The sequence below is a fragment of the Garra rufa genome, chromosome 25 (assembly GCF_049309525.1).
Source record: "Garra rufa chromosome 25, GarRuf1.0, whole genome shotgun sequence".
NCBI classification, from domain to species: Eukaryota; Metazoa; Chordata; class Actinopteri; order Cypriniformes; family Cyprinidae; genus Garra; species Garra rufa.
In genome coordinates, this window is record NC_133385.1 from 16,218,925 (window position 1) to 16,242,902 (window position 23,978).

Genomic DNA, 23,978 nt, shown 5'->3' on the forward strand with positions numbered 1-23,978 from the left:
GTACAGTTTCAAAATCACACCTGCACCTTCTCCAATGGAAGTCCCCAAACTCACCCGCCTGTGTTTTATATAGCCCTGCTGACGTGGCGAGTTTTTATTTTATATAGTTTGTGAACGTGAATTCATTCATCAAAGTCTGCTAAGGAACAACACTTTAGCTTGCCACTTTTCACCCTAGAGTTCAGTGCATTAGGAAACATGGACACGAATCATGCGAAAAGGCTGTCTGTTTAAAACAAGGCCTGTGGGCTTCATGATGGGATGTGAGGTGCCAAACAGCGTCTCAATGACCTGCCGCTGCGTCTGTGTTTATGAAGGACACAACCTGGCTCTGTGGGACTCAATGTGTGAATGGTTCTCTCTTTCTATCTTCCCCTACGGGTCTTTGGTTGATGTCAGAGGACAGGGTGTTAGTGGAAGCTTCCTTTGGTTGCTGATTTGATGCCAGTGTTGTGGTTTATTGCACAATAGACTGGTTAGGCATAATAGGTTAGACTCCATTATGAACTTAACGCTGATGAAAATGAGGTTGTGAGGGATAGACAGACATTTCATCAGCTGAACAACTTATTGAACACACTTCCCGCCTTCACAGCCTTGTTTTTATTTCTGTCAAAAGTTAAAGGGACAGTTTTATTTTTAAATTTTGTCATTAATTACTCACCGTCATGTCTTTCCAAATCCGTAAGACCTTCGTTTATCTTCGGAACATGAAAAGTGTGTCTTTGTGCACAAAAGTATTCTTGTAGCTTCATAAAATTACGGTTGAACCGCTGATGTCACATGGACTATTTTAATGATGTCCTTACTACCTTTCTGGGTCTTGAACGTATCAGTTGTGTTGCTGTCTATGCAGGGTCAGAAGGCTTTCGGATTTCATCCAAAATATCTTAATTTGTGTCCCGAAGATAAATGAAGGTCTTACTGGTTTGAATATAAAACTGGTTTGCGAGAACTCGCAATTCTGAGAAAATAGGCACAATTGCCAAATTTAAACTCGCAATTCTGAAAAAAAAAAGGTACAATAGCAAGATATAAACTTTCAATTCTGGAAAACAAAATTATATCTCGCAATTTTGACTTTAGAACACACAATTCTATGACAAGAGGGTATGTAATTAATGACAGAGTTTTCCTTTTTGGGTGAACTATCCCTTTAAATATGGTGCTTCAGACTATGACTAAACAGGCCTATAAATAAATGCCCCACTGCAATACAAAACATAAAATTTCGAAACGAATTTAAATATTTTCAAAAAATTATAAATAGAAGAAAGGAATTTTAGGCCTGGATCTGGATCTAATGGTGCCATATCTGCTAATATTAAAGAATTTAAAAAAAATTCATAATCTACAATTGTACAGTACAAATTTTCGATATAAGTGCATTCCTAATGTGTTATTAAAAATGTAATGTAATCTTCAGCCAATGTTAAATTGAATAGCCATTCATGTTTCATACTGTACATTATGATTTTGTGAAGCTTAAATTCAGTTGATTTTAATTGTGTGTTATTTTTAATGTACATTACATGTTTGGTGTCAGTCATTTTTTTTACATACTGACCCCAAAACAGTAGTTTACATTTGTTTATATTATTTAATAACTATTAAGTTTGCTTTACAGTTTTGAAAGGAACATTTGTATGAAAGCCCATTTCCACCACTGCATTAAAAAAAAGGTAATTGCAACTTTTTATCTCACAATTTAGACTGTTTTCAGAGTTCACACTTCCCCATTCTGACTTGCAAACTCACAATTGCAAGTTATAAAGTCAGAATTGCAAGATATAAAGTCAGAATTGCAGGATATAAACTTGCAATTGCAAGTTATAAAGCTAGAATTGTAAGATATAAACTTGCAATTCTGAGAAAAAAAGGTACAATTCGCAATTCTGAGAAAAAAATCACAATTGCAAGACATAAGCTAGCAATTCTGAGAAAAAAGGTACAATTGCGAGATAAAAACTAGCAATTCTGAGAAAAAAGGTCACAATTGCGAGATATAAACCCACAATTCTGAGAAAAAAGGTACAATGGCAAGAAAAAAATTAGCTATTCTTAGAAAACAGGCACAATTGCGAAATAAAAACCCGTAATTCTAAGAAAAAAGGCACAATTGCGAGATATAAATTTGTAATTCTGAGAAAAATAAGAATTGCAAATTCATATCTCGCAATTGTGACTTTAGAACACAATTGCAAGTTATTAAGTCAGAATTGTGAGACAAAAACCTGCAATTCTGAGAAATTCTCTTTTCCCCTCAGAATTGGACTTTATAGCTCACAATTGTGAGTTAGTATCTTACAATTCTGAGAAAAGAGGTACAATTGGGAGATAAAAACTCACAACTCTGAAAAAAAAGCCCAGTTGCAAGATATAAACTCGCAATTCTGAGAGAAAATGTACAATTGCAAGATATTAACATGCAATTCTAAGAAAAAAGTACAATTGTGAGATATAAACTAGCAATTGAGAGAGAAAAAGGTACAATTGCGATATCAACTCACAATTGTTAGAAAAAAGGCACAATTGCGAGATAAAAATCTCGCAATTCTAAGAAAAAAAGGCACAATTGCCAAATTTAAAAATCTGAAAAAAGGTGCAATAGCAAGATATAAACATAATACAAGATGCAAGCAATTCTGAGGAAAAAAGTAATTCATATCTCGCAATTTTGACTTTAGAACACACAATTGCGAGTTAAGTCAGATTTGTGAGATAAAAACCAGCAATTCTGAGAAAATATTAAAAAATATGTCTCTTTTCCCCTCAGAATTGGACTTTATAGCTTGCAATTGCGAGTTTGTATCTTACAATTCTGAGAAAAAAGGTACAATTGGGAGATAAAAACTTGCAATTCTAAGAAAAAAATACAATTGCGAGATATAAAATAGCAATTAAGAGAAAAAAAGGTACAATTGCGATATAAACTCACAATTGTTAGAAAAAAGGCACAATTGCGAGATAAAAACTTGCAATTCTGAGAAAAAAGGTACAATTGCAAGATATAACTCGCAATTCTGAGAAAAAGTACTTTATATCTCACAATTTTGACTTTAGAACACACAATTGAACTGTGAGATAAAAACCCGCAATTGTGAGAAAATATTTTAAAAAATGTCTCTTTTCCCCTTAGAATTAGACTTAATAGCTCGCAATTGCGAGTTTGCATTTTACAATTATGATAAAAAAGTCAGAATTGCAAGATATGAACTCGCAATTGTGAGGAAAAAGTCAGAATTGCAAAATACAAACATGCAAGGCTTTATTCAGCAAGGATCCGTTAAACTTTTTCAGAAGTGACAGCAAAGACATTTATTACAAAAATGTTCTAGTTCAAATAAATTCTGAAATGTAAGTTCATTAAAGAATCATGAGAAAAATCAGTTTCCACAAAATTATTAATCACCAAAACTGTTTTTTGAGCTGCAAATCAGCATATTAGAATGATTTCTGAAGGATCATGTGACACTGAAGACTGGAGTAATGATGCTGAAAATGTAGCTTTGTATCACAGGAATAAATTACATTTTGAAAATATATTCAAATAAAAACCAGTCATTTTAAATAGTAATAACATTTCACAATTGTACTATTTTACAGTACTTTTAATGAACTAAATGCACACTTGGTGAGCACAAGAAACTAATTCCAAAAACATTTAAAAAACTTACCAACCCCAAATAATATAGAAATTTAATATCAGCCATTTATGCATTATTGGACTGTGTAACTGAAGCTCTTATGATGCAGGTGAGATACAGGAAACTAACCAGAAAACTGAATGTTTATTTGCTGATACCGGCCTAACGTGAGCCTTATGTAGCTGCCGCTGTCATAATGGCATTGCTGAACAAGTGGCATTGATGTATGTGTTTGTAAAGTGTGAGTTTAAGTTAAAAAAGCTTTGCATCACCGAAGTTACTAAAAGCCGAGCTAATGCATTTGCAGCAGGGCGATAGAAACATAACATGTTGCGCAGGATTATGGCATTGGCAGTTATCAGACTGCTGCATCACTGTCACAGCTCATTCCACCGCCTTCGCCGGCTTATTGTCGCTTCAAGAGTTATGACAATGCTGTTTTCTTCTTCCTCTCCAGGATTTAAGTGTCCTGTCTGCTCCAAATCAGTGGCATCCAATGAGATGGAGGTTCACTTCATCATGTGTCTGAGCAAGCCCCGCCTCTCCTACAACGGTAAGACACGCCCACACTGACCCCGCCCACTTGTATTTCTATTAACTTCAGCTGTGTCATCTTAATATCTATCCTTTTCACTATTTTCTCCTTTTTGGTGTCGCTGTATTAGTTTATCTTTTCATTCTCTATTTTCGGAGATAAAAAAAAAAGTGAACTGTGGATGACCTCTTAATTTAGGTCTTCCATCTTCTTATTTGCTGTTTAATGTCATCTGTAGGCTGTCAAATTACAGTCACGTTTTTTAAATATTTCTCTATGGATTTTTACTTCAGGTATGTCTGCTATTACTACTCATATTGTCTTTAAGATATTACTGAATTTGCATCGCATTAAAGTTTCGTAATATGATGGATATCCGAGTAAAACTAAATGTTCGGTGGGAAATAAATAGGGTGATATTTAATTTTTTTTCTATTGGGTTTTCATTGAATCCTTTCATCAATCATCCCAGAGTTAAATGTAAGGCTGTATTAAATATTAAATATTAATGGTATTTTCCCCATGGTTACATTCGATGAAAGGTTGTTTCAGAGGCAGAGAACTTTTTTTCTGTATGAACTTTTTCTTTAGAAAGAAGTTTAGAGCTTTGATGAATTGTGATCAATTACATTTTTTTATTAAGAAAAAGATTGACTTTGATTACAATTTTATATTTTATGCTTTGGTTAATTTATTTAAAACTGAGCCCTGAGTTTTAATAAACTGACTTCTAACATCTCTGAAAATTTCTAATATGTTTTTTAAAAGACCTTATTAAAAAAAGCCATTATATCATTTTTATACTTTATAAAATAATTATAATGACCTCATTAATTTGAATCTAAACCTATTATCTCTTAACTGTAAACCTATTTTACCATTTTTAAATATTTTTTTAATTCATTCATTTTATTATTTCATAAAAAAAAATATAATTAAAAAATTGCATTTTTAATCATTTGAAAATTAATTATTATAAATAAAATTGTAATAATTTTAATAATATTTTTATTTATTTTATTTTAATCTTAACCTGTTAAAAAAGATCTGTACATTTTTGTCTAGTTTAATTTTATTATTTCATTTTCTTTTCATATTTTTTCTTATATGACAGTAATTGCAATTATAAAAATAATTTAGATCTTGTATTTTTTAGTTATTTTATATTCTTTTTTCTTCTGTGACAATAATTGCAATTTTAATAATTTCATTTCATTATTTCACTATAATATAAATCAAATAATTTAATTTAGATCTTTTTTTAGTTCATATATTTTATTTTTTAATTTTATTTTTATATTTTTTCTTATATGACAATAATTGTTTTTTTATTAATATATATAAAATCAATACATTCATTTTTTTATCTTTTTTTATTTTCACAATTATTTTTCTTACATGACAATAATTGTTTTTTTTATTAATATATATAAAATCAATACTTTTTTTTATTTTTTTATCTTTTTTATTTTCACAATTATTTTTTCTTACATGACAATAATTGCATTTTAATAATTTCATAATTAATTAATATTAATAGAATAAATACATTTATTATTACTTTATTTTATTTTAATCTTAACCTATTAAAATCATTTAGATCTTAAATTTAAGTTTCTTCATTTTATTATTTCATTTTCTTTTCATTATTTTGTTCTTATATGACAGTAATTGCAATTTTAATAATTTTAAAATTCATTTATATATAATAATAATATTTATTTATTTTAATCTTAACCTATTAAAATAATTTAGATCTTTTATTTCATTTTCTTTTCACAATTATTTTTTCTTACATGACAATAATTGCATTTTAATAATTTCATGATTAATTAATAGTAATGGAATAAATCATTTATTATTACTTTATTTTAATCTTAACCTATTAAAATAATTTAGATCTTAAATTTTAGTTTATTCATTTTATTATTTCATTTCATCACCCTTTCCATTATTTTGTTCTCATATGACAGTAATTGCAATTTGAATCATTTTAATATTTATTTATATATAATAAATACATTTATTTTAATATTTTATTTTAATCTTTAACTATTAAAATAATTAAGATCTTTTTTAGCTCATTTGTTTTATTTCATTTACTTTTCATCATAATTATTTATAAGAATTTCAGTTAATACAACAAAATTTCAACTAATACAAATAAAATAAATAAATGGTTAAATTTAATTGTATTTGAATCTTAACCTATTAAAATAATTAAGATATTTTATTTGTTAGTTTATGCTTTTTATTATTTCATTTTCTTTTCATTATTTTGTTCTTATATGACAGTAATTGCAATTTTAATAATTTTAAAATTCACTTATATATAATAATATTTATTTATTTTAATCTTAACCTATTAAAATAATTTAGCTTTTTTATTTCATTTTCTTTTCACAATTATTTTTTCTTACATGACAATAATTGCATTTTAATCATTTCATAATTAATTAATAGTAATAGAATAAATACATTTATTATTACATTATTTTACTTAAATCTTAACCTATTAAAATAATTTAGATCTTAAATTTTGGTTTATTCATTTTATTATTTCATTTCATCACCCTTTTCATTATTTTGTTCTCATATGACAGTAATTGCAATTTAAATCATTTTTATATTAATTTATATATAATAAATACATTTATTTTAATATTTTATTTTAATCTTTAACTATTAAAATAATTAAGATCTTTTTAAGCTCATTTGTTTTATTTCATTTACTTTTCATCATAATTATTCATAAGAATTTCAGTTAATACAACTAAATTTCAACTAATACAAATAAAATAAATAAATAGTTCAATTTAATTGTATTTGAATCTTAACCTAATATTTTATTTGTTAGTTTATTCTTTTTATTATTTCATTTTTCTTTTCATAATAAATTAATATAAATAAAATAAATACATTTATGTTTAAAATGTTATTTTATTTTAATCTTAACCTATTAACTTACACGGAAACGTTTTAAATAAATTGTTTTTTATTCATTTTATTTCGTTTTCAGCAGTCTAAAAAAGTGTGAGGGACTGTTGAGTTTTATGCAATGTTAATTGTTAATTACATTTTCAGCAGTCTAAAGTTTTTTAAAGTGATAGCGATACAACAAGCAACACTAGCTCCCTATCTATTCTGAGAGCTTTTGGATCAGTCCGTCAAGTGCAGCTTTGCAGACTTAGCTGTAGTGACCCGATGACATGCGTATTCTCTGCTTGTAACAGCTGTGTTGGGTTGGATGGACGTCTGACTGACAGCTACCTGACTGAGGGACAGCTGTCCAACCCAGCTTGAGCTAAAGGTGACCCGCAGTGATGCATCTGATCTTTACCAGTGTCACATGATCCGTCTTCACTGAAACATTCATTTAATGCCTTTTGCTTTACTTGTCAATAATTATCGAGCTAAAACAAGGCTTGTAAATGTACAGTCACCTTTAAAAGTAAATCAATACAAGGCATAAACAGCAAAAACACTCGCTTTCCTTACATTTGCATCTGTTTTGCTTCTATTTAATCCCTCGTTGTATGATTTTGTCCCTTGCTGACCCCACCATGTTCAAGTTAGTGACATTACCAGACCAGAACACACTGCAGTTAATCTTATTTCCCACAATGCACTCTGTCCCATTGTCAACTGCAGCCAGTGACAGTCACCCGTCAGCAGATCTGCTCGCTGTCTGTGAATGCAGTATGTACACTTTGCTCGCTTTTTGAGAGTACGGTTTGTATCCGCTAGCCCTTCATTTGCCTGTGAACTCTCATCCACCCCAGTTTGTATTGATCCAGGCAAGGAAATACCCCTAGATGTAACATTGGACTTCTCCTCAACTAATATGTGTTTCAGCCTCGGAGGAGATGGTATTAAAGTCAAGGGGATTTCACTGGAACAATATTCAGCAGATGGCAAAATAACAAAGGCACCTGTACTGTAAGAGAAACAGTGTATATATAAAAATATATATGAATATATAGCAATATAATGTGAAATATAATGATATTGAATTAAATATAAGATCTCAGCAATTTGCAAAGGGGTTGAATGCAATTCTAACACTTAAAAAATAATAAGAACAACATTAATACTTATTACTGAATAGCTTTATACGTTATGCGGCATTACTTTTTTGTTGTATTAATTATTTTAAACCAGGAATAATGTATTTAAAGCAAAAGTCTAAGAGAAAGATTTATCTTCATTTAACTATGGGGTAGATTCTAATTATAGTTTACTAAATCGATTTGTGTGGTAACAACTCATTAAATGTTATTTTATTTTCATATTTTTGTATCTTATAATAAATAGTTGCCGTTTTCAGTATTTTTTGTAATTTAATTGTATTTAAATGTAATAATATTTTTACAAATGTACAATTTTTAACTTATCTTAAAATATATAAAATATTAATTTTATTATTATTTTTTATATTATTAATGTATTACTTATTAAAATAATAATTTTGATTATTATAATACTTTTTTATTTTAAAATAATTTAGTTCAGTTTATTACGTATTAAATTTTAACCTATTTTCTTAAAATATATAAAACATTAATTTTATTATTATAATTTATATATATATATATATATATATATATATATATATATATATATATATAATGATTATTTATTATTATTTATTAAAATATTTATTTTAATTATTTTTATATTATTTATATTATTATTATTAATTTTATTATTTCATTTTTTCCTTGTATGACAATAATTGCAATAATTTTAAAATAAATTAACATAAATAAAATACATTTATTTTCTATTTAATTTTTTTTTTTTTTTTTTTTTTTAAATAATTGAGTTTTTTATTAATTTTGTATTATTTTTATCTTATATAAAATTCATTGCAGTTTTAGGGGTTATTTTGTAATTGAATTGTATTCATTGTTAATCTAACCTATTATCTTAAAAAATAATTTTGATTATTGAAATACTTTTTGTATTTTTAATTAATTTTATTGTTTCATTTCATCTTATATGTCAATAATTGCAATTTTTTAATCATTTAAAAAGTAATTAATTCAAATAAAATAAATACATTTATTTGTTATTTTATTTTAAATAAACCTGTTATCTTATATGAAAATGTTTTAAAATAATTTTAACCTGTTATCTTATATGAAAATGTTTAGATAATTTTTTTTATTTAAAATTATATAAATGAATAATATTTATCTTATTTAAAAAATAATTGCAGTTTTTACTTTTTTTGTAATTTAATTGTATTCAATGTTAATCTAACCTATTATCTTAAAACTAATTTTGATTATTAAAATACTTTTTTATTTTTAATTCATTTTATTTAATTATGTTTTTTATGTCATAATTTCTTCTAATATGACAATAATTGCACTTTTAATGACTTTTAAATTAATCAATATATTAATATAAATCAAATAAATGCATTAAGGAATTAAGTTTTTTATTAATTGTATTTTATTTTTATCAATCTAAACAAGTTTTCATATTTCTTGTTATATAAAATATTAGCAGTTTTTAATGTATAAATTAAATTATATTTAATTTGAATCTAACCTATTATCTTAAAAACAATTTCTGTTATTTTTTAACTCATTTTATTTGAATAAAAAATTATTTGAAATAAAAATGAGAAATTACTTATTAAAACACATAAATAGATTATAGATTATTATTCACTGAATCGTTTAGTGTGGTAACAACACACCTACTGAATTTTTGGTATTTGGAGTATTTATTAAGGTAAAAGCTCTTTTTTTGAGTTGGCTTAAACATTTAATATCTGATCCCAGTGTTGTTTTCGTCAACAATGACGATGACGAAATTATTTCGTTGACGCCACTTTTTTTCATGACGATAATGAGACGATGACGAGATAAAAATGGCTCGTTGATGACTAAAACATGACGAGACGTGTGTGAGTTTTCGTTGACGAGACGAGAATAGACGAAAATGTTAGTGGGTGGTCCGTCAGATGTTTAAAATGCATGACATTTTTGCTTATTGTGCATGGTAATTACAACCGAAAAAGTATCTGCCGCTATGGCAAGCCGTTTTAGCATTAAATACTCTTTGCCATACTAGTATGGCAAGCCGTTTTAGCATTCTATCCTTGTTTGGTTACGCTCAACACGTCACATTGTTGTCACTCAGACAGACAGACGATTAACCATGATGGCGGCAGTTTGCACACAGGGTGGTCGCAAACAGCGAGAGGACCTATGGGTGAATTTCAAATATATGTCTTTTATGTCTAAAACCATTCCTTCATTATTGTAATTATTGGTGAAAATAGTCGATCCGGAAGCTCACATTGTGTTGAACTATAGATCTGCTATTTTCACAACTTATAAGTTACACTACCAAACAGCAAAATACTTACTGACCTACATTAATTTGTTAAAAGACTTTTTCCCCCTTTTTTTGACTAAAACTAGACTAAAACCTTTTTGACTTTTCGTCGACTAAAATTGGACTAAAACTATCACATTTAGAAGTGACTAAAATTTGACTAAAACTAATAAGCATTTTAGTCCAAAAGACTAAGACTAATGGTGCGTTCACACCGGACACGACTTGCGCGAATGAATCGCGCTATTCGCGCGTAGTTGGACGCTTGAACATTTTAGTTTACTCGCTTCATTCGCGCGTAAAAACTCGCGTCATTCGCGCGTGAAATTTACTTCACAACAGACGCGAATTCGCGTCATGGGAGGGGCGTCTGCCACTAGTCAGCGGGAAAGTAGTTGTAAAATAGGTGAATGAGCTCAATTTGCCAGCTTTAGCTTGCTTGTAGTCTCAATATGTATATATATGTAGGTCATATTGAGTAAAGAGCGTTTTTTTAAAACTTACCAGATTGTCCGACCTCTTCAGTTTCTATAAAAGTACAAAGATGTATCGTACAGCTCCGAGTAACCACAGACAGCAACGGTGATTTTGTCCTCCATTGTTGTTTCAGATTTCTGCCTCCGTCACTACTAGAGCAAGCTCCTGATTGGTTAACGAGGCACGAATTTTCGCCAAAGTTCAGATTTTTGAACTTGCGCGAATGGTGCGGCAAACGCTTGAAACGCTCAACTTGTGCCGCGTAATTTGCGCGAATCACGTCATTCGCGCCGCCTCATTCGAGCTGGCAGGATGGCTATTCGCGTCTTTGCATTGACTTAACATGTAAATCACTCGCGCTTGCCGCTTCATTCGCGTCCGGTGTGAACTCACCAGACTAAATCTAAGATGGTTGTCAAAAACAACACTGTCTGATCCATTGAATTGTTTGTAGTGTTTAGACAGATAGACAGACAGACAGACAGACAGATAGTACATAGATAGATAGATAGATAGATTTTTCTTTCAGCCATGAGACCACGAAGAAAACACTGTGTAGCAGAAATGTTATTCTGCCCTCTGAAAAACTCTCTCTCATCCCCCTCCCCATGTGAGAGCTAAATTTAACAGCAGGTATTAAAATATCATCATGCATAGTCCTGGCTTGGAAAAGACACACTGGTCAGCTCACATGGGCCCTTCAGAGAGTGAAACACACACAAAACTGCTATCAGAGTAATAGCGTTAACATTTCAGGGGCTGAATAGACCGAATAGTCTAGACACAAACTGACAGCTATCTAGAGGAAAGAATGAGGAACATGATTACCAACAACTTGAATTAAAAGGCCTAACCAGCGCCTGATCTCTGTCTGTCTCACACACACCTGTCCATTCCTGTAAACTAGTGCAGCTCGTCTGAGCTGCTGAAGCCATCGGCCCTAAGAGGATAACAAGCTCAAGTGCAGGAGGGTGTGCGTCCTGCTGTCATCCGAGGATGTGTGGGGGGGAAAGGGCAGCTTGTTTGCTTTGCCGGGACCAGCGTCTGGAAAATTGGAAAATGTTTTGAAGAACTAGATAGATAGATATATATACACTGCCATTCAAAACTTTGGGATCAGTAAGATTTTTAATGTTTTTTAAAGAAGCTTTTCTGCTCATCAAGGCTGCATTTATTTGATTAAAAATACACAAAAAAACGGTATTATTGTGAAATATTATTGCAAGTAAAAATAACAGTTTTCTATTTTAATATACTTTAAAATAAAATTTATTTCTGTAATACAAAGCTGAATTTTCAGCATTATTACTCCAGTCTTCAGTGTCACACGATTTTTCAGAAATCATTCTAATATGCTGATCTATAATCAAATTAATATTTCTTTAAAACTTGTGATACTTTTTTCAGAATTCTTTGATGAATAACAAGTTAAAAGGAACAGCATTTATTCAAAATAGACACTTTTCTAACATTATGAGTCTTTGCTATCACTTTTTATCAAAAAAAATCACTACCCAAATTTTGAACGGTAGCATATATTGTTATAAAATATTTCTATTTTAAATAAATTCTGTTCTTTTTAAAGTTTTAATTATCAAAGTATCTTAAAAAAAAGTATCACAGGTTTCAAAAAATAACTGATATTTTAATGTATATTAAAATAGAAACCCACTATTTTAAATTGCAATAATATTTCACAATATTACTGTTTTTTCTGTATTTTTAATCAAATAAACGCAGCTTTGATGAGCAGAAAAGTCTTCTTTAAAAACATCCCAAACTTTTGAACGGCAGTGTATATATATTTGTTTTGTCAAGAATAATGTATTTAAAGCAAAAGTGTGATATTTAATTATTATTTCAAGCACATTATTTGAGATAAATTAAATCATTTTTATTTTAGTACAGTAGACAGTATATAAGGTTAGATCAGTAAGATATTTTTAACTCAGATTTTTATTCGGGGTGCATTAAATTGATCAAAAGTGACAGAAAAGACTGTTACAAAATATTTGTGTTTTAGATAAATGCTGTTGTTTTAAACTTTCTTTTCATCAAAGAATCTTGGGGGAAAAAATAAAACCACAAAAACTGTTTTCAACATTGACAGTAATAATAAATGTCTCTTGAACAGCAAATCAGCATGTCATGTGACACTGAAGACTGGATTAATGATGTTGAAAATTCAGCTTTGCATCACAGGAATAAATTATATTTAAAGTATATTAAAATAGAAAACCACTATTTTAAATTGCAATAATATTTCACAATATTACAGTTTTTTTTCTGTATTTTTAATCAAATAAACGCAGCCACGATGACCAAGAAAGTCTTCTTTAAAAAACATTAATCTCAAATTTTTGAACAGCAGTGTATATATTTTAGTTTTGTCAAAAAATAATGTATTTAAAGCAAACGTGTGACATTACAATTATTTCATCAAAGAATCTTGAAAAAAACAATGTTTAGCATAAAAACATAATACACTACCAGTCAAAAGTTTTTGAACAGTAGGATTTGTAACGTTTTTTTTTTTTAAAGAAGTCTCTTCTGCTCACCAAGCCTGCATTTATTTGATCCAAAATACAGCAAAAACAGTACAATGTTGAAATGTTTTTACTTCGATCAATTACTCAGCTTTTTTCAACATAATAATAACAATAATAAATGTTTTTGAGCAGCAAATCAGCATATTAGAATGATTTCTGAAGGATCATGTGGCACTGAAGACTGCAGTAATGATGCTAAAAATGTCAGCTTTGAAATCACAGGGATAAATTACATTTTAAAATATATTCAAATAGAAAACAGTTCGTTTAAATAGTAATAAGTTTTACGGTTTTGGCTGTACTTTAAATCAAACAAATGCATGCTTAGTGAGGAGAAGTTTCATTTCAGCCTAACTTTGAAGAAATGTAGCATGTTACAACTGCCCCCAGTGTCTCATACTGCGTCGCCTCGCTAAGCTGATTTGTATTTGGAGCATATGTCTGCCGTCTGTTCTCTATTCATTCCTGCCATCATCTCCTGTTTTTCCCTGCTCACCTCTTCTTGCTTTCCACCCCGTGTCGTTCTCTCTCTCTCCATCACATCCTCTCTATACTGCAATCTATCTCTTGTCCCGTCTGCCTGCTCCCTGGACACAAAACAATAGAGCTTCATCTCCTCATCTTCACCTCAGGTGCCCTGCGTTACTTTTCCGCCAATGCAGATGGCTGGCCAGAAAAGTTTTGTTATTGTTCGTTAAAACTAAACTATTCAAGACGAAACGGCACAAACAAATTTGTGACACGTCTTTCAAGTGGTATCGCACCTCTGTATGGTGTCTGTTAGATTTATCCTGAAGCGTTCTGGGAAACTGGGTTAACCCTCAATCGACATCCTGCGTTTTGCACGAACTCCATTATCCTGTCGTGATTCTTCAACCTTCTGTCAGTATTTACCACGCTCCTCACCTTTACACACTGACACACACACAGGTGTTTCCAGGGGAAGCTGTGCACGTTATACGAAAGGAAGTGGTCTGTTTCGATTTCTGGCGCATTTCCTGTGAAGAAGACTTTTACTGGAAACTAAAACAGGCTGAGAACGGTGTGTATGTATGTGTGTTTGTGTGACTCATTATGCTGGTATGGGCATGCAAGTCAAATCGTGTTGGTTGTTGCCCTTAAGCTATTAGCAGAAAATGAGTTCACACCTCGTCGTCATCTCTCCACCGCAAACATACACACAGCAATTAAGCATGAGTAACTGTCTTTAACTACTAGTTATGCTGACTGCCAAGCCGCCTCACTCAACCAGCCGCCACTGCGAGTGAGAAAGTAGAGGAACGCTGTGAACTGCATTTCATGCGTCTTTACTCACCGCTGCCCCCTGCTGGCAAACAAGCCGTTTTGTATAAAGCACAGTGTGTTTTCATCAATCTGCAGTATCAAACATCCCAAGTTGTGACAGGTTGGTTCCACAGTTGTGTTGCAAAAATCTACACGGCTCGTGTGTTTAAAGTCAGTTTACATTGATTTTATAAAATATGGTAAAACCAGAGTTTTAGTACAAGGGGAATATTACTGTTTTTACTGTATTTTTAAAAAAATGTACCAATTTCAAACTTTTGAATTGTAGTTAGTGTTTTTAAAGAGTTTTTCTCTGAAAACGATATGGAAATATGTGACCCGTGCCACAAAACCAGTCATTTGTAGCAATAGCTAAAAATACATTGTATGGGTTGAAATTATTGATTTTTCTTTTATGCCAAAAATCTTTAGGATATTAAGTAAAGATCATGTTCCATGAAGATATTTTGTACATTTCCCACCGTAAATATATCTTGATTAGTAATATGCATTGCTAAGAACTTCATTTGGACAACTTTAAAGTCGATTTTCTCAGTATTTAGATTTTTTTGCACCCTCAGATTTCAGATTTTAAAATTTTTAACAGCAGTGTATATATTTTTGTTTTGTCAAAAATAATGTATTTAAAGCAAAAGTGTGACATTTCATACACATTACAATTATATCATTAAATAATCCTGAATAAAGACAATGTTTAGCCCATGGGTGCCCAACCCTGTTCCTGGAGATCTACTATCCTACAAAGTTCAGCTCCAACCCTGAAGAATCACACCTGAACCAGCTAATTAATCTCTTAAAGGAACACTCCACTTTTTTTGGAAATAGGCTCATTCTCCAACTCCCCCCGAGTTAATAAGTTGATTTTTACCGTTTTGAAATCCATTGAGCCGTTCTCCTGTTCTGGCGATATCACTTTTAGCATAGCTTAGCATAGATAATTGAATCCTATTAGACCAATAGCATCACGTTCAAAAATGACCAACGAGTTTCCATATTTGTCCTATTTAAAACTTGACTCTTCTGTAGTTATATCGTGTACTAAGACCGGTGGAAATGCAAAGCTTCAATTTTCTAGGCTGATAAGATTAGGAACTACACTTCCATTCCGGCGTAATAGTCAAGGAAGTTTGCTGCCGTAATAAGGCTGAAGCAGGAGCAGTAATACCACGCAGCACATGTGCAAATGCTAAACTAGCTGGGAACTCATTTCTGATAATACTCCGCCTGCTTCGGCCATATTACGGCAGCAAACTTCCTTGACTATTACGCCGGAATGGGAGTGTAGTTCCTAATCTTATCGGCCTAGAAAATCGCAGATTTACATTTTCCGCCGGTCTTAGTACACGATATAACTACAGAAGAGTCAAGTTTTAAATACAACAAATATGGAAACTCGTTGGTCATTTTTGAACGCGATGCTATTGGTCTAATAGGATTCAATGATCTAAGCTAAGCTATGCTAAAAGTGATATCGCCAGAACAGGAAAACGGCTGAATGGATTTCAAAATGGTAAAAATCAACTTATCAACAAGGGGGGAGTTGGAGAATGAGCCTATTTCCAAAAAAAGTGGAGTGTTCCTTTAAGTAGCACATGATAATTACAGACAGCTGTATTGGAGCAGGGCTGGAACTAAAATCTGCAGGTAGGTAGATCTCCAGGAGCAGGGTTGAGCAGCCCTGGTTTAGCCACAAAAACTGTGTTCGGCATAAAAACATAATACACTACCAGTCAAAAGTGTTTGAACAGTAAGATTTGTAATGTTTTTTTTTTTGTTGTTGTTAAAGAAGTCTTTTCTGCTCACCAAGCCTGCATTTATTTGATCCAAAGTACAGCAAAAACAGTAAAATGTTGAAAAGTTTTTACTTCATTCAATTACCAGTCATTTGTAGCAATAGCTAAAAATACATTGTATGGGTTGAAATCAATTTTTCTTTTATGCCAAAAATCATTAGGATATTAAGTAAAGATCATGTTCCATGAAGATATTTCATACATTTCCTACCGTAAATATATCAAAACTTCATTTTTGATTTGTAATATGCATTGCTAAGAACTTAATTTGGACAACTTTAAAGGTGATTTTCTCAGTATTTAGATTTTTTTGCACCCTCAGATTTCAGATTTTTTTGTAATAGTTGTATCTCAGCTATAGGTGATATGGCAAAAATATCATACCACATTTTTTTATTTTTTCAGAAAAATCACGATTTTTTTTTTTTTTCTCGATTTTTTTAGTTACTAAGTCTCTTCCGCTCACCAAGCCTGCATTTATTTGATCCAAAATACAGCAAAAACTATTTTATTAATTAAAATAACTTTTTCTATTTAAATATATTTTAAAATGTAATTTATTCCTGTGATTTCAAAGCTGAATTTTTAGCATTATTAGTCCAGTCTATCATTCTGATTTTCTGCTCAAAAAACATTTAGCATTATTTTTATTTTGTTAAAAACAGCTGAGTAGAATTTTTTTCAGGTTTCTTTGATGAATAGAAAGTTCAGAAGAACAGCATTTATCTGAATTAGAAATCTTTTGCAACATTATAAATGTCTTTATCATCACTTTTGAACAATTTAAAGCATCCTTGCTAAATAAAAGTATGAACTTCTATCATTACTTTCTCAAAAAATTATACAGACTCCAAGCTTTTGAATAGTATAGTATAAAATGTTACAAAAGCTTTTTATTTCAGATAAATGCTGCTCTTTGGATCTTTCTATTCGTCAAAGAATCCTGACAAAAATGTACTCAACTGTTTTAAATATTGGTGATAATAATAGAAAATGTTTCTTGAACAGCAAATCAGCATATTAGAATGATTTCTGAAGGATCATGTGACACTGAAGACTGGAGTAATGATGCTAAAAATGTAGCTTTGGAATCACAGAAAAAAATAATAATTTTAAAATATATTCATATAGAAAACAGTAAAAATATTTCAGAATTTTACAGTTTTTTTCTGTACTTTGGATCAAATAAATGCAGGCTTGGTGAGCAGAAGAGACTTCATTAAAAAACATTAAAAATCTTACTGTTCAAAAACTTTTGACTGGTAGTGTATATCTAATACTTACTTTTTTAGGATTCTTTGATGAATAGAAAGTTCAAAAGAACGGTCTTTTGTAGCATTATAAATGTTCTTTTCTGTCACTTTTTGATCAATTTAATATATCCTTACTGAATAAAAAATGTAATTTATTTTGAAATATCTCATATTTCAATATTGAAATACACAGTACTTTAGCTTTGTGTTTTGATGTGCTCATTTTGTGTCTGTGTGTGTGTTACAGATGACGTGTTGTCAAGAGACGCAGGAGAATGTGTAATATGTCTCGAGGAGCTACAGCAAGGAGACACCATCGCTAGACTGCCGTGCCTCTGTATCTATCACAAAAGGTAAAATGAACAGCAACAACACATTTTCCTCTACCTCACTATCAGATCCATCGTTTTTATTGCACAGTTTATATCATCAGAGTCTTATTAATCAACACCAGTGCTGGTAAATTGCTTGTGATAATGACAAACCTCCTTGTGTCAGTCTGATCTTAAACATGACAGGAAATGTTACAGCTTTTAGCCAGTCAAATGAACGCCTGTCAAATTGCCTGAGAGTTTACATTGAGCATGAAACACAAACCTTGTCACGTCCTATATATAATTATGTGATTATGTAACTCTGTGATTGACATTTCATGTCTGTATATAGTGTCTCAGCAGGAGGCTTCTGGGTATTGAATAGCACACATATTGTAAAGTCTTTATGTCTCGAGTGAAGCGATTGGCTTGCTCTCATTCTTTTCCAGAGATGTTTTTAGATGTTGAAGCTCAATCAAACAAATTTGCCACAAGCAAGTTACACGCTCAGTCCTAACCAGCCGAGGCACAATAAAGTGACAACCGATAAATCCTATCACTTCTAAGTTAATCGTAATATTTTTGACCTAACCAGCTGCAACCGGCGTACATTTGTGACACTTGCTTCAGTCCAGAATGCTGCTCCACATAGCTGTATATTCAATGGCAAATATGTTGGTTGTGATTTAGTCATTTTGAGCACTTTTTAGAAAGGACAGCAAAATGATTTAATGCTGGAAGTCATTGTGGCTGTTTATGCAAATGGAAATGGTCAATTTCTTAATGTAAATGACATTAGAATAGAACCTAAACTGACATCTTTTTTCATTAGCTGTATAGACTCCTGGTTTGAGATCAACCGCTCCTGCCCTGAACATCCTTCAGACTGACCTCCATCATCTACTTCTGCTACCACTGAGAAGGTAAACATCCGCACACAAATATTCACCCACATGCAAACATTGTGCTCAGCAATCTGATATTTCAAGTGATTATTTTATATTGGAATTTTTGACTTAATTAAATGGTGATTAGCAGCATTATCTCATTACTTCAGTGCACCACTTACAAATAGACTAATAGAATGCATTTTCCAGAGTAGCAACACTTTTTTTTTTTTTCGCACAAGCTTTTATCGTAAACATGCCTTTACACTTGTCAGGAGCATTTTTAGACATGTAGTAAATGTAAAAGTGTCACCTAAAAGTCATCTAAAAATAAAATTGCATTCATACAGCTTTAGAACTCAGACCACTTTAGTATTATTATTATTGTGCAAATTAAAGTTTTCACACTTAAGTCCTGTAAAAAATTTTTTTAATGTTTTTCAAAGGTCTAGAACTCAATACCACTTCAATAGTATATTATTATTTTTTGTGATTATTTTTCAAATACTACAAATAACAGTAATAATACACCGTTTTTACATTTGTGTACTCTAAAAAAAATCAGCTTTTACAAACATCTAGAACAACTCTCCTATTATTATTATTATTATTATTATTATTATTAATATTTGTGTTATTATTAACAATAATACTTTAGCAATCAATGTATTACCTATTTATTTATTAGTAGTAGTAGTAGTAGTAGTAGAAATTGCATATATAATATATAATACTATATCATTTTTTTCACAAACATCTACAACTCTATTATTATTATTAACATTAACAATATTTATTATTATTATTATTAACAATAATGCTTCAGTAATCAATTTATTGTTTATGTATTTATTTATTAGTAGAACTAGTAGTAGTAGTAAGTTAGATATTGCATATTTAATATATAATACTCTATCATTGTTTTCACAAACATCTAGAATCAGACAACTCTCCTATTATTATTATTTTTTACTAACAATAATACTTCAGTAATTAGTTTATTATTTATGTATGTATTTATTTATTTTCACATAATCTAGAACGCAACAACTTTCCTAATATTATAATAATTTTATTAGTATTATTAGTATTATTAGTATTATTATTATTAACAATAATACTTCAGTAATCAATTTATTGTTTGTATTTATTTATTAGTAATACCTTGTAGTAGAAGTAGTAGTAAGTTAAATATTGCATATATAATATATAATACTATATCATTTTTTTTTCAAAAACATCTAGAACTCAGACAACTCTCCTATTATTATTATTTATTACTAACAACAATAATACTTCAGTAATTAGTTTATTATTTATTTATGTATTTATTTATTTATTTTCACATAATCAAGAACGCAACAACTTTCCTAATATTATAATAGTTTTATTATTATTATTAATAATAATAATAATAATAATAATAATAATACTTCAGTAATCAATTTATTGTTTATGTATTTATTTATTAATAATACTTAGTAGTAGTAGTAGTAGTAGTAAGTTAAATATTGCATATGTAAAATATAATACTATTTTTTTCACAAACATCTAGAACTCAGACAACTCTCCTATTATTATTATTATTATTATTATTATTATTATTATGTATTAACAATAATGCTTCAGTAATCAATTTATTGTTTATGTATTTATTCATTAGTAATACCTAGTAGTAGTAGTTGAATATAGCATATATAATATATAATAAAAAAAATTTTGACGTGCGGTGTACAGGTTTCAAACACACGCAGAGTCGCGGCTGATGTAAACACGAACATTGACTAATGATCATCCGTGCACGCGTTGAAGCCGTGCCGTAGACGTGCAGTGTGTGGTAAGGCATTTATTCATCATACAGTGTAGATAGCTTCACTAGCCTTATGGTTTCGGGCATGTAAATAATAAATACATTAGCACAATAATGATAATATCATGTATCGGCGATCTCGCAGGCTGACGATAGGACCAACAATACTGTAGCGTTTTATTAACTCACCTTTCATGCATCATAGGTGTATATGACTTCCTTCTTTCAGACGAATGCAATCGGAGTTACATTAAAAATAATCCTAGCTCTCCCAAGCTTTAGAACTGAACGGTATAGACGAGTGTTTATCTCAATCAGTCCAAAACAAGTCGCTCCGGGGCGGTCGGTAAAAGCCTCCTTTAACGATCCGATGTGTTTTTGTAAGAAAAATATCCAGATTTAAAACGTAAGAATCACTTTAATCAAGTTTGCTGCTTTGGGAAGGGGCGCAGCAGGGCGGAACACGGTCTACGCTGTTTTCCAATCGCAACGCAGTGGGACCGCTGACCAATCACAACACATTTGGTTTTGCGGAAGGCGGAACCCGGAACTAATCGAGCCGTTTGTGCCAGCCTAGGGAGAAAGCTATTGTAATAATGTAAATTATGTGAAAAATAATGCGTTTTTCGAACCACCAAGCATGAGAGCATGTTCAAGTACACCCCCAAAACGAAATAAAGACTTTGTAAAAGAGCATAATAGGACCCCTTTAAACATGCTTGTGTTTCTATGTATAAATGCACTTCATACGTCACCCACACAGCTGACTTACAGCAAACCACACTTAGACCACCTTCCGAGACCCCAAGTGTGAAAACACCCTGGAGCTCAGTACGACTCTCATCTTCCATCTTTGTCTCTTTTTCTCTCTTACTGTAGGGCACTTTATGGACCTAAACCTGGATATCCTGACACAAAAATAACCAAATAAATCAACCTACCAACCAATTCGATCAAAAACCTATGGAAACGGAAATGCGTCACCGCAAAACTGAACCAAATAAAAGCGTCCATCCAGCCAACACCACATTACCACTTGCGTCCCAGAATCTCCTACCCGCTGTGCTAGAGACTGCTAAACCGCTAACAGGCCCCTTCACGCCAAAACCACCAACACCGGATCTCTGGCTTCGGGAAAACGTCTCGCTTACTTGCCCCCTCCACATACTCTGTGTTCTTATCGACGTGTGTGTTCAGTCTGCATTTTGACCCGGTCCTCTCTCCTTGTGTACGGAAGGAGATGGGGAAGAGGGGGCGGGGCAACACAAGGGGGCGGGTCGATTAAAAAGGGGCGGGGCACATGCATTAAACAAGTAGGATGTAGACGCTTTGCAAACCGATCCAGAGGCCATACCTGTCCTGTCAATCAAACGATGCTGATTAGAGGGGTGTGGCAGGGGGCGGGGTTTCACACCTGGTTCGTGGGAGGAGTTTCGTGTGCGGGGTTCACTCGTCAGTGATGTGTTGGACAGCCGGTGGACGTAGATTTACTTATTCTGTGTGTGCATGTGTGTGATCATGTGTCCACAGGCGGGGAAATGTGTAAATTGTGTTTCCTGTTAGTGCCAGAGGAAGTCCAAGACATCAGCATGTGTGTTGGGATGGGGGTTTACGGTCATAAACGGAGAGAAAGATACACTCTCGGTCTGTCTTCAAATGTTTACAATTCACAGTTGATGTCTTTCCCCCTACGGATTCTGAAGCTCAAAGCTATTTTCCTAGATTCATCTGCAAGTTTTTGGGCAGTTGTTATGAAGCGCCGACCGTAATATTCGGACAGTTTCCCTGTAAAAGCCTTGAGTACGTATTCAGTGTGTGTGTATGTGTGTGTGACTTCAGCTTCTGTCCATCCTCCCATGTTTTTCTGTATGTGACCGACCAGCTTGCGTCTGGTAAGCTAATGTTGCTTCACTACTGTATGTAAAGCCCAGATATACTGGTGTGAATCTATTACAAGATCATTTCTATGATCTGCATTTACTTTTTATTTTTGAAAAATCTGTGAGAAACCTCACGAGAAATCTATTTAACCTTCAGGATGCCTCTGTCTACTGTATAAACAGCAAGCACTGTTAGAAAATAATGTTGCTGAAATTGTAAAAAATAAAGAAAGCAAAACAAAGTTTAAAAAAAGAGAAAGGAGTAATATGAAAAAGGTAGAAAAAAAATAACTGCGGGAAAATATTTGACAACCTATTACTTTTTGTGTTGGATAGAAATAGAGCATTGATGAGGTTTTTCTTTCTGCTTTGTGCCTGTAAATGAGGGCATACAAACACCATCCATCAAAACAATGGATAACAAGTTCGCCTCACCGTGTAAAACAAATCAAACAAATAATAAAAACAGAGTCAGGTAGCGTAGTACTATCTTATCTTGTGCAGCGTGGGCTGCGGAAAGTGACTCGGCACTCTCGAAAACCCATCCTTTTCTTTTTTTTGCGTTTAAGTCTGTTATTTTGTATGTTTTACTTTTCATTTTTTTTCTAGGGACATGAACGGATGCCTGTTTTTAGGAGGTACAACTAAATGTCTGATGATTTTGATGTGCAATCTGTGGGACGAGTAATAATGATGATGATCATACATATAATTAAAACAAGATGAAATGAAATCAGATGTTGCATTCTTTTATCAACAAGTCCACTGCAAACACAAAAAGGGTCAAATTAGGGGCTGACCTATATGTGTTTTTCAGGATCGATGTTGATACTAATTATTACAGAACAAGTAGACCGATAATCAATATTTTGAACTGATATACAGTGCGTTGCAAAAGTATTCATACCCTTTCATTTTTTGAAGTTTTATGTTGCTGCTTTATGTTAAAGTGCTTTAATTGACTTTTTCCCACATTCCCACACTGCATACACCATAATGACAAAGCAAAAACTTTTGTCACAACAAAAAACTGAAACAAGTAGATTGCATAAGTATTCATACCCTTAACTCAGCACTTAGCTGAAGCACCTTTTCAGCCTCAAGTCTTTTTGACGATGAAGTTTTGCACACTGCATTTGCCAATTATCTGCCATTCTTTGCCTCACCTCTTCAC

At 31.5% G+C, this 23,978-nt stretch overlaps 1 long non-coding RNA gene across 1 annotated transcript; it reads left to right on the forward strand.

Annotated features, from left to right (window-relative positions):
• Positions 1-4,103: 4,103 nt before the first annotated feature.
• Positions 4,104-23,023, forward strand: LOC141302062 (uncharacterized). The gene is made up of 4 exons (XR_012342287.1): positions 4,104-4,200; positions 18,161-18,266; positions 19,060-19,150; positions 21,804-23,023. It is a non-coding gene; the product is annotated as an uncharacterized lncRNA (long non-coding RNA).
• The last annotated feature ends 955 nt before the right edge of the window (positions 23,024-23,978 follow it).